Below are 9,648 nucleotides of genomic sequence, written 5' to 3' on the forward strand. Positions count from 1 at the left end.
GCCTCCCTGATCTGCTGCATGAGCGCACAACATTTATTTAGTTATATTTAGTTTTTTTACTCTTTAAAAACGTTTGATTAAATTTGCCTTACAGTGGTAGTTTTTGAACGAGAAACAAGTGCAATGGGATTAAGTTGTGACTATCTGCGTAGATTGAAATTTTGTGAATCTATCTCGCGGTGGGGCTTGCAGTGGGTAGATTGAGAGGTGCTGCTCACAGGGCAGGGACAGCGATTATTCGATCCTGACCTCGGTTGGCTGCGGTGTGGAGTTTGCACTCTTTACTTCTCTCTTGTGATCGAGTGGGTTCTCTGGGCGCTCTCCGGTGTTTTTCCTCCCGCATCCCAAAGACTTGCGGCAGGTGTGCAGGGTTGATTGGCTTCTGTAAAACTTTCTCTTGGATGTATAGAGGCATGAGAAGGGGGATAACATCCGATCTATGAACGGGTCACGATGATTGTGACTCCAGTGAAACTCGGTGGTTTTTTAAAGCGGGCCCGTTTGTTTCCACGTCTGCATCTTTATGCAGAGGCCAGGACCCGAGGGACCGGCTAATAGGAGAGAGTTGATCAGGGCTCGGACCACTATTCCTCTGAGAGCAGGAGGACGGAGGGGGGGAAGGGACTTTAAAATTTATTATTTGGGAATTATTTAAAAATGTGAGAGGAATGAGAGGAATAGAGAATCAGTGTGCACACACATTTAATCTTTGGGTAGACAAAAATGCTGGAGGAAAAGCTCAGCGGGTGCAAGCAGATCGATGGAGCGAAGGAAATAGGCAAACGTTTCGGCTGGGATAACCCTTTTAGACTGATTGGCAGGGGTGGGGGGGGTGGGGAGGGGAGAAGGGGAGAAAGGAAGTGGGAAGAAAGTAGAGGAAGGAAGCAAGGGGAGCCGAGGAGCGGGGAGAGAGGGAGAGGGTGAGGGAGAGGGGGGAAGAGAGAGGTGGAGCGCGAAGTGGAGGGGAGAGGGAGGGGTAAGAAAGGGAGCGGATAGGAGGATGGAAAGGGAAGAGGGGGCAGAGGGGGATCGGGAGGAGAGGGGGAGGAGGAGCAAGAGGGGGGGAGGGGAGCGAGAGCGGGAGGGGAGAGGGGACGGAGAAGCCGGGGACGGGAGGAATGAGGGGGTGAGAGGGGGGGGGGGTGAGGTTGTTGTAGGGGAGGGGGAGGAGTGAGCAAAGGAAGGAGGGGAAGATCTGGATGGAGAGGGGGAGGGGAGCAGAAAGGCGGACGGGAGAAGGGGAGAGGAGTAGGGGGGGACGGGGAGGAAGAGAGGGAAGAGAGCAAGGCAAAAGGGAGAAGGAGAGAAAAAAAGAGAAGAAAGTAAAAAATAACAAAAGTAAGAGAACGAAGGAAGAGAAGAAGAAAGAAGTAAAAGTAGAAGGTAGGGAAGGGAAAGGAAAAAAAACAAGAGTATACTAAAAACAACAAAAAAAAACCTATTTGTAGTCTTCCTCAGTAACCGTCCCTCAGAGATGTTGTTCCCTGTCGGCTTTGAACTCTCTTCGTCCACGCTTTACTTTCTCTAGGTTCTTGGTGAGGAAGGTAAAAGCCTGTATTTTAAATCCCCAAAACAGCGAAAAAATAACCCAAACAGTAAAGATTAAAATATAGTCCCACTATGATTCGACATAAGTCACCTAACTGAACATTACATTTTTTTTTTTCCACGAACTCATATCAAGTCACCCCTAACAGATAAATAAACAGATAAAAAAAGAATGGTAAAGGGAAGTACGTCGCGAAGTTTGGAGGGAATTTTTTTTTTATTATGTAAGTTGAAGTTACAGTGCTGAGCCACGTAAGGGAACATCAGCCCGTCAATGCATTATAGATCATTATCCCCCCAAAAACTTATTGGGAGGAAGTGAACGATAACATAGCATGCGATTTGCTGAACAAAAAAGATTAACAGTACCTCCTAGAGCAGCGGAACATCAACCTATAGACCTATCATCTCGACGGGAAAAAAAATACTCCTCTTCATGTACTCTCTGCCCTTCCCTACACTATATTAGTTCTGAGCCCCAACCATCCCTGACACACCCCCCGCTAGGACAACATTTAGGAGGGTAACCTATCTCCCACAACCCTGTCATTCTCCCCCTAGGTATGGCTCCCTGCAACCCCCACTGCCCAAATATGTTTTTTTTGTCGCATGCACCCCACAGAACGAAAAAATCAAAAATACTGACATACATTAACAAAAGACCACAACAATTCAAAGCAAAATATTTCAAACACTTATGGCTCTTATACTTATTCGGTCATTAAAATAATGATGGAACAAAAGGTAAAAATTAAGTGAGGTGCAAAGACACAAAGACATTAGATCAGTACATTGTAGAAGGGGCGCTAAAAATTAACACGAAGCACATTGAATTAACAATGCAGAAAGTTAAAGTCCATAACCTTATGCTGCAGTCAGCAAAACTGAACCCAAACAAAAGAAGTGCTTCAGACTTAAATTTGGGAGTGGAAATATAGATGGAAAAGGCGGAAAATGAAAATTGCACCAAGAAGGAGGACAAATCAAAAAAAACAGGCAGAACAGTAGAAAGTAGCAAAAAATAGGCACATTCTCTGAAAAAGAAAAAAAGAAAAAAACAGAAAAAGGAAACAACAGAGAAAAAATGAAATGTCACAACAAGGTCAGGAAAATAGGAAATTAAAATAAACAAAACTTGAATAAACACGAAAAAATAAATAACAAACAGAATTTGAACAACCAATGAAAATTAATGTGCAACCGCATTCAAAGGGACTCGTACAATAGCAAATCAATGAATAATCAAGCATGTTTCCGTGATGTCCATCACTAAAAACTTAGGTAACAGTTAAAAGAGTCCTAGGGATATATAGTGTATTAATTGATGAAAAAAAGGTATGTAAATTGATTGCTAGATAGACCAGTCTGATACTAGCACAACCCAATACCTTTCCCAAAAATACAGATAGGATTGTCAGCTCTGAGAAGGGAAAAACTCTACAATCAGCAAGATGTACAAGCCCAAATGCAAAGACAGCCAACAACCAGTCACCAACGTCCTATGTCCCTTTGTTCTAGGGATGTCCTCCACTCAGCGTGTTTATGATTGAGGTGCTATTTGATGGCTCTCGACCATCGACCCAATGGGACCCTACGACAGTTTAGCCGCCCCGGCGTCAAAAACAAAAGCAGCCACAACAACTTCGCATTCACGGCCCCTCAATATCGCCCGACCCCCACACCCAGACCCCCAAACCCCCCACCCCATACCACCCCACATCAGGATAGATTCCATCGAGCCCATGAGACACCACATCCCCCACCATTAATAGTCCACTGTTCACTTGCCTTACAATACCCCCCTCCGGCCCCAGCTATCCTTTCCAGCAGGCCCTCATCTCGCTACTTCCCTTGAACGTACACCAGCCCGCAGACGCCGGACCGCCCCCACCCCTGCCGCCCACCCCACCCCCCCCTCTGGAGGACCCCGAGCGCACCCGGAGAAAACCCCACGCAGCTCACGGGGAGAACGTACAAACTCCGTACAGACAGCACCCGTAGTTGGGATCGAACCCGGGTCTCTGGCGCTGTGAGGCAACAACTCTACCGCTGCGGCACCGTGCCTCCCTGAAGTGTAGAAGCGTAGATAGTCAATTGGATGGGAGGGGTGGTGTGGAGGGGGGAGCGAGGCTGATTTGTGTGATAGACTGGGCTACATCCACAACTCTCTCTCTCTCTCTCTGCAATTTCTTGCAATCCTGTGCAGATTCATTGTCAAACCAAGCTGTGATACACCCCCGACAGCGATGCTTCTGTCGACGTTGGTGAGAGTCATTGGAGAGCTGCTGAACTGATTACAATGGGCAAAACAGATGGACTGTAACTAGAGAGCAGAAACATCGCCACGATATCTTTGGAAGAAAACCCATAAACTGTTGGAGAATCCCGGGCCAGGCAGCATCTATGGAAAGAGAAACAGTTCATGACAACTTTCTCTTTCCATCGATGCTGCCTAGCCTGACTTTTCTTTCCAGCATTTTCTGACATTATTCCAGATTTCCAGTGTGTGTGTGTAGTTTTAGTATCTCCCTCTATCCAAGACTTAGTCACTGAGTACATTCAGACTGAGACGAGGAATATTTTTGAGGTCAGTGCAGGAAGAAATCAGCCATAGAGTTATACAGTGTGGAAACAGGCCCTTCGGCCCAACTTGCCCACACCGACCTACATGCCCCATCCACACTAGTCCCACCTGCCTGCTTTTGGCCCATATCCCTCTAAACCTTTCCTATCCATGCACCTGTCCAAATGTTTTTTAAACATTGTGATAGTCCCAGCCTCAACTACCTCCTCTGGCAGCTTGTTCCATACACCCACCACCGTTGTGTAAAAATAAAAGTTACCACTTGGGATCCTATTAAATCTTTCCCCGCTTACAAACCTAATTCCTTTGGTTCTCGATTTTCCCATATTCTGGGCAAGAGACTCTGTGTGTCTACCTGATCTATTCCTCTCATGATTTTGTACACTTCTGTAGAATCGCCCATCACCCTCCTGCGCAACAAGGACTAGAGTCCAAGCCTGCTCAATCTCTCCCTATAGCTCAGGCCCCCGAATGCTGGCAACATCATATCGTAAATCTCTGAACCCCTTTTCCAGCCATCATCCAGACATCATCTTTGCTACGACATGGTGACCAAAACTGAACACACTACTCCAAATACGGCCTCACCAACATCCTATATAACTGCAACATGACTGATGAAGGCCGAAAGCCTTTTTGACTACCCGACCTACCTGCGATGCCACTTTCAAATAACTGTGCACCTGCACTCCCAGATCCCTCTGCTCTACAACAGAGAATTCAGGAATCGGAGGTGCAAAGGGACTTGGGAATGCTGATGCAGGATTCCCAAAAAGTTAATCTGCAAGTCGATTCGGTAGTAAAGAAAGCAAACGCAATGCTAGCATTTATTTCAAGAGGGCTTGTATACAAAAAACAGGGATGTAATGCTGAGGTGCTACAAGGCGCTGGTCAGGCCGCATTTGGAATATTGTGAGCAATTTTGGGCCCCATATCTGAGGAAGGATGTGCCGGCTCTGGAGAGGGTCCAGAGGAGGTTTACAAGAATGATCCCAGGAATGAGTAGGTTAACCTATGATGAGCGTTTGTCGGCACTGGGCCTCTACTCGCTGGAGTTTAGAAGAATGGGGGGGGTGGGTGGGGTGGGGGGGGGAGGGGGCTCATTGAAATGTACAGAATAGTGAAAGGCTTGGATAGAATGGATGTGGAGAGGATGTTTCCACTAGTGTGAGATTCTTGGACTAGAGGTCATAGTCTCAGAATTAAAGGCCATTCCTTTGGGAAGGAGATGAGGAGGAATTTAATTAGTGAGAGGATGGTGAATCTGTGGAATTCATTGCCATAAACAGCGGAGCAGGCCAAGTCAGTGGATATTTTTAAGATAGCAATGGATAGATTTGTGATTAGTACGGGTGTCGGGGGTTATGGGGAGAAGGCAGGAGAATGGGGTTAGGAGGGAGATAGATCAGCCATGATTGAATAGAGTAGACTTGATGGGCCGAATGGCCTAATTCTGCTCCTATCACCTATGATCACTCCCAACCATTCACTGTGTAGGTCCTGCCCATGTTAGGCTCCTAAATGCAACACCTCACATTTCTCTGTATTAAATTCCATCAACCATTCCTCAGCCTAACTGCCCAACCGATCTAGGCCCTGCTGCAATTTTAGCCTCAAATCAAGCCATGCTCTTCTTGAACAGCAGAACCGGTTTGAAGGGTGGAAAGGCCTGTTCCTGCCTCTGTTTTCACTAATCGTTTATGAATATAATTGGCTGGCCCTGTGGAATGTTTATCTTTCAAGTGTTGCTTAAACTTATCTTGGTGTCGCAACCTCCTGAGTCATCGATTTTTGGGTGCAAACTCCACGCTTGCCTTTCCGCTCCGAGCAGGGAAATTGTGGGGTGAGGCACGGAATTAGATTGTAGTGCAGCATAGGACCAGGCCCTTCAGCCCACATTGTCTGTACTGGTCATGATGCCAATTTAAACTACATCTGTTTGTACATGGTCATCTTCGGCCTGTTCATGTGCTTATCTAAATGCCTCAAGTGGCGTGAATGTATTGGCCACCATTTTCAGCACTCTGGCCTCCATTTTAGGCACTGCCCTTCATCAAGTCACAGTATTGACTATAGAAGTTGGGAGGTCATGTTGCAGTGTACAGGACACTGGTGAGGCCCCATTTAGATGTTGGTCACCCTGTTATAGGAAAGGGTGCTGAGAAGATTTCCAAGGATGTTGCCAGGACTTGAGGGCCTGAGCTATGGGGTTAGGCAGGCTAGCTCTCAATTCCTTGGTGAGCAGAAGGATGAGGGGTGGTTTTACAGAAGTGTATAGGATCATGAGAGGGTTAGATGGGGTAAATACAGTCTTTGACCCGGAGTTGGGGAATCAAGAACCAAAGGACTAAAGTGAGGGCGGGAAAGATATAATTGGAACTTGAGCGGCAACTGTTTTTACACAAAGGCTGGTGGATGTATGGAATGAACTGCCAGAGGAGGTAGTTGAGGCAGTTACTATATGAATGGTTTTTAGAAAAAATGTGAACAGGTCCATGGGTTTGGAGGGATATGGGCCAAACGCAGGCAGGTGGGACTAGTGTAGATGGGGCACGTTGGTCAGTGTGGGTAAGTTGGGCCTGAGGACCTGTTTCCACACTGTATCACTCTGACCTCTCCTTGCATGGCCTTCCAGGCACCGACTGCTCGGGTTGGGTAAACTTGCCTTGTAATCAAGTCAAACTCAAGTACAACAGGTAGAGCAAAGGGAAGATACAGTGCAGAATATAGTTCTCAGCACAGTAGCGCACTAGTTCAATAGATAAAGTCCAATGTCCGCAGTGGGGTAGAGGTGAATCGGACAGTGCCCTAGCTTGTGGAAGGACCGTTCAGAAGCCTGATAACAGAGGGGAAGAAGCTGTTCCTGAGTCTGGTGGTGCGCACTTTCAAGCTTCTGTACCTTCTGCCAGACAGGAACAGGGAGAAGAAGGAATGATCGGGTGGGACGAGTCTTTGATAATGTTGGCTGCTTTTAGACAATAGGCAATATGTGCAGGAGTAGGCCATTCTGCCCTTCTCTTGAAAGCATCCAGAGAACCAGCCTCCACCGTCCTCTGAGGCAGAGAATTCCACAGGCTCATCACTCTCTGTGTGAAAAAGCTTTTCCTCATCTCCGTTCTAAATGGCTTACCCCTTATTCCTAAACTGTGGCCCCTGGATCTGGACACCACCAACATCGGCAACATGTTTCCTGCCTCAACTGTGTCCTAACCCTCAATATTCTTACGTGTCAATAAGATACCCTTTCATCCTTCTAAACTCCTGAGTATACAAGCCCAGCCGCTCCAATCTATCAACATATGACAGTCCCGCCATCCCAGGAATTAACCTTGTAAACCTACGCTGCAGTCACTCAATAGCAAGAATGTCCTTCCTCAAATTTGGTGACCAAAACTGCACACAATACTCCAGGTTTGGTCTCGCTAGGGCCATGTACAATTGCAAGAGGACCTCCTTGCTCCTATACTCAACTCCTTGCATTATGAAGGCCAGCATGCCATTCGCTTCCTTCACTGCCTGCTGTACCTGCATGCTTACTTTCATTGACTGATCTTGTTGTACTTCCCCTTTTCCCAACTTGACACCATTTAGATAATGATCTGCCTTCCTGTTTTTGCCACCAAAGTGGATAACCTCACGTTTATGGGGGTAGGGTTGCCAACTGGTTGTATTAACCGGGACATGCCGTATATTGGGCTAAATTGCTTTGTCCCATATGGGGCCGGCCTTGTCCCGTATTTGACTGCTACTACTCGGGTCGAGGGGACTGTCTGGTCAGAGCGCCGATCCCCAATTAGCAAGTGTACATAAATAGTCTACAGAGCCCTCATGCCATATTTTGGCGCCATTTCCAAAGTCCACACTACATTTCTTATGAGCGTTGCCTGGTCCAGGCGAGTCCCAGGCTTTTTCGGGCCTCCAGCCATCTCCTTCCTTCTGCACCACGTCCCTCCCCTCGCCCATCCACCTTTGTTCCCCCGGGGGGGGGGGGGGGGGGGGGAGTAGGCTTGCCAACTTTTTCACTCCCAAATACGGGACAAAAGGTCAAAATAAGGAACAATTTCCCGACGGCAATTCGTTGACTGACTCGGCCATGGCTGGGTGAATGATGAGTTGGCCCGGGTGCTGGACTGCACACAAAGCCCAGCCTGCGGGCCAGCTGACGAGTTTTGGCCTGCACCCAAAGTCCGGCGCCCCATCCAACTCATGAACCGATGATCGGCCATGAGAAGGAGTGATGGTGGTGGTGTCGGCGGTAAGCGAAGGTCGGACAGCTGGCCGGGCTGCCGACCGACGGGGCCACGGGCGAGGCGCTGCTGCTGCTGCACTCCATGGGCTGCACTACGTCGGTATGGGTGAGGTGGAGCAGGACACGGTGCTCCGACCCGAGTAGTAGCGGTCAAATACGGGACAAACCAATTTAGCCCCCCACTTCTCAAAACAGAGGGGGACAGAAGCCATTTAGAACCGAGACAAGGAAACACTTTTTCTCACAGAGTTGTGAGTCTGTGGAATTCATGCCTCGGAGAGTGGTGGAGGCCGGTTCTCTGGATACTTTCAAGAGAGCTAGATAGAGCTCTTAAAGATAGTGGAGACGGGGGATATGGGAAGAAGGCAGGGACGGGGTACTGATTGGGGGTGATCACCCACGATCACATTGAATGGCTCGAAGGGCCGAATGGCCTACTCCTGCACCTATTGTCTATTGTGTCCATCTTGGAGATCTTTGCTGGATTTGTCGAGCAAGCTTTATTTTGGTTAGTGGGGCAGGAAAAGTCTTGTTTTTGTTGAACGATGCCTTTCTTTTAACGTGCGTCTCATTTAAAAAAAAACATGAAAATAAACTTTGTCCAGAGGCGAATATCTCTGTGCCTGCAGCCTTTTTGGAAAGATTACAGGAGGGCAGGAGGGTTCAAGAGAAATTAGTGCATTTGCCTATGGGTGTGTGAGACTACTGTCGAAACCACTCCGATTCAAAGCCGCACAGACAAAATGGGACAGCTACAGGTATTGTTTTGTTCATTGTGGTTGTGGAATACAGTTCCCAGCTGACTATATTTAACTCTGGCGGCACAGTGGCGCCGTGGTATAGTTGCTGCCTCACGGCGCCAGAGACCCGGGTTCGATCCTGACTATGGGTGCTGTCTCTTCTGAGTTTGTACGTCCTCCCCGTGACCTGCGTGGGCATTTCTCCAGCAGCTGCGGTTTCCTCCCACTCTCCAAAGACGTGCAGGTTTGTAGGTTAATTGTCTTTGGTTAAAAACCATTGTAATTGTCCCTTGCGTGTTGGATAGTGTTAATGTGCGGGGATCGCTGGTTGGCACGGACTCGCTGGGCCAGAGGGCCTGTATCCGTGCTGTACTGGTGGAAGTGGGTAGTTGCTGGTCAGTGCGGACTGACTGGGGCGTGCTGAAGGGCATGTTTCTGTAATGCATCTTCCCCTCTGTCCCCTGCTGCACGTCTCCCCTGAGCAGAGGATTAATGCGCTCGTGGAAGCTGCAAGTTAGTGATGTGGA

The sequence above is a fragment of the Leucoraja erinacea genome, chromosome 28, assembly GCF_028641065.1.
Source record: "Leucoraja erinacea ecotype New England chromosome 28, Leri_hhj_1, whole genome shotgun sequence".
NCBI lineage: Eukaryota > Metazoa > Chordata > Chondrichthyes > Rajiformes > Rajidae > Leucoraja > Leucoraja erinaceus.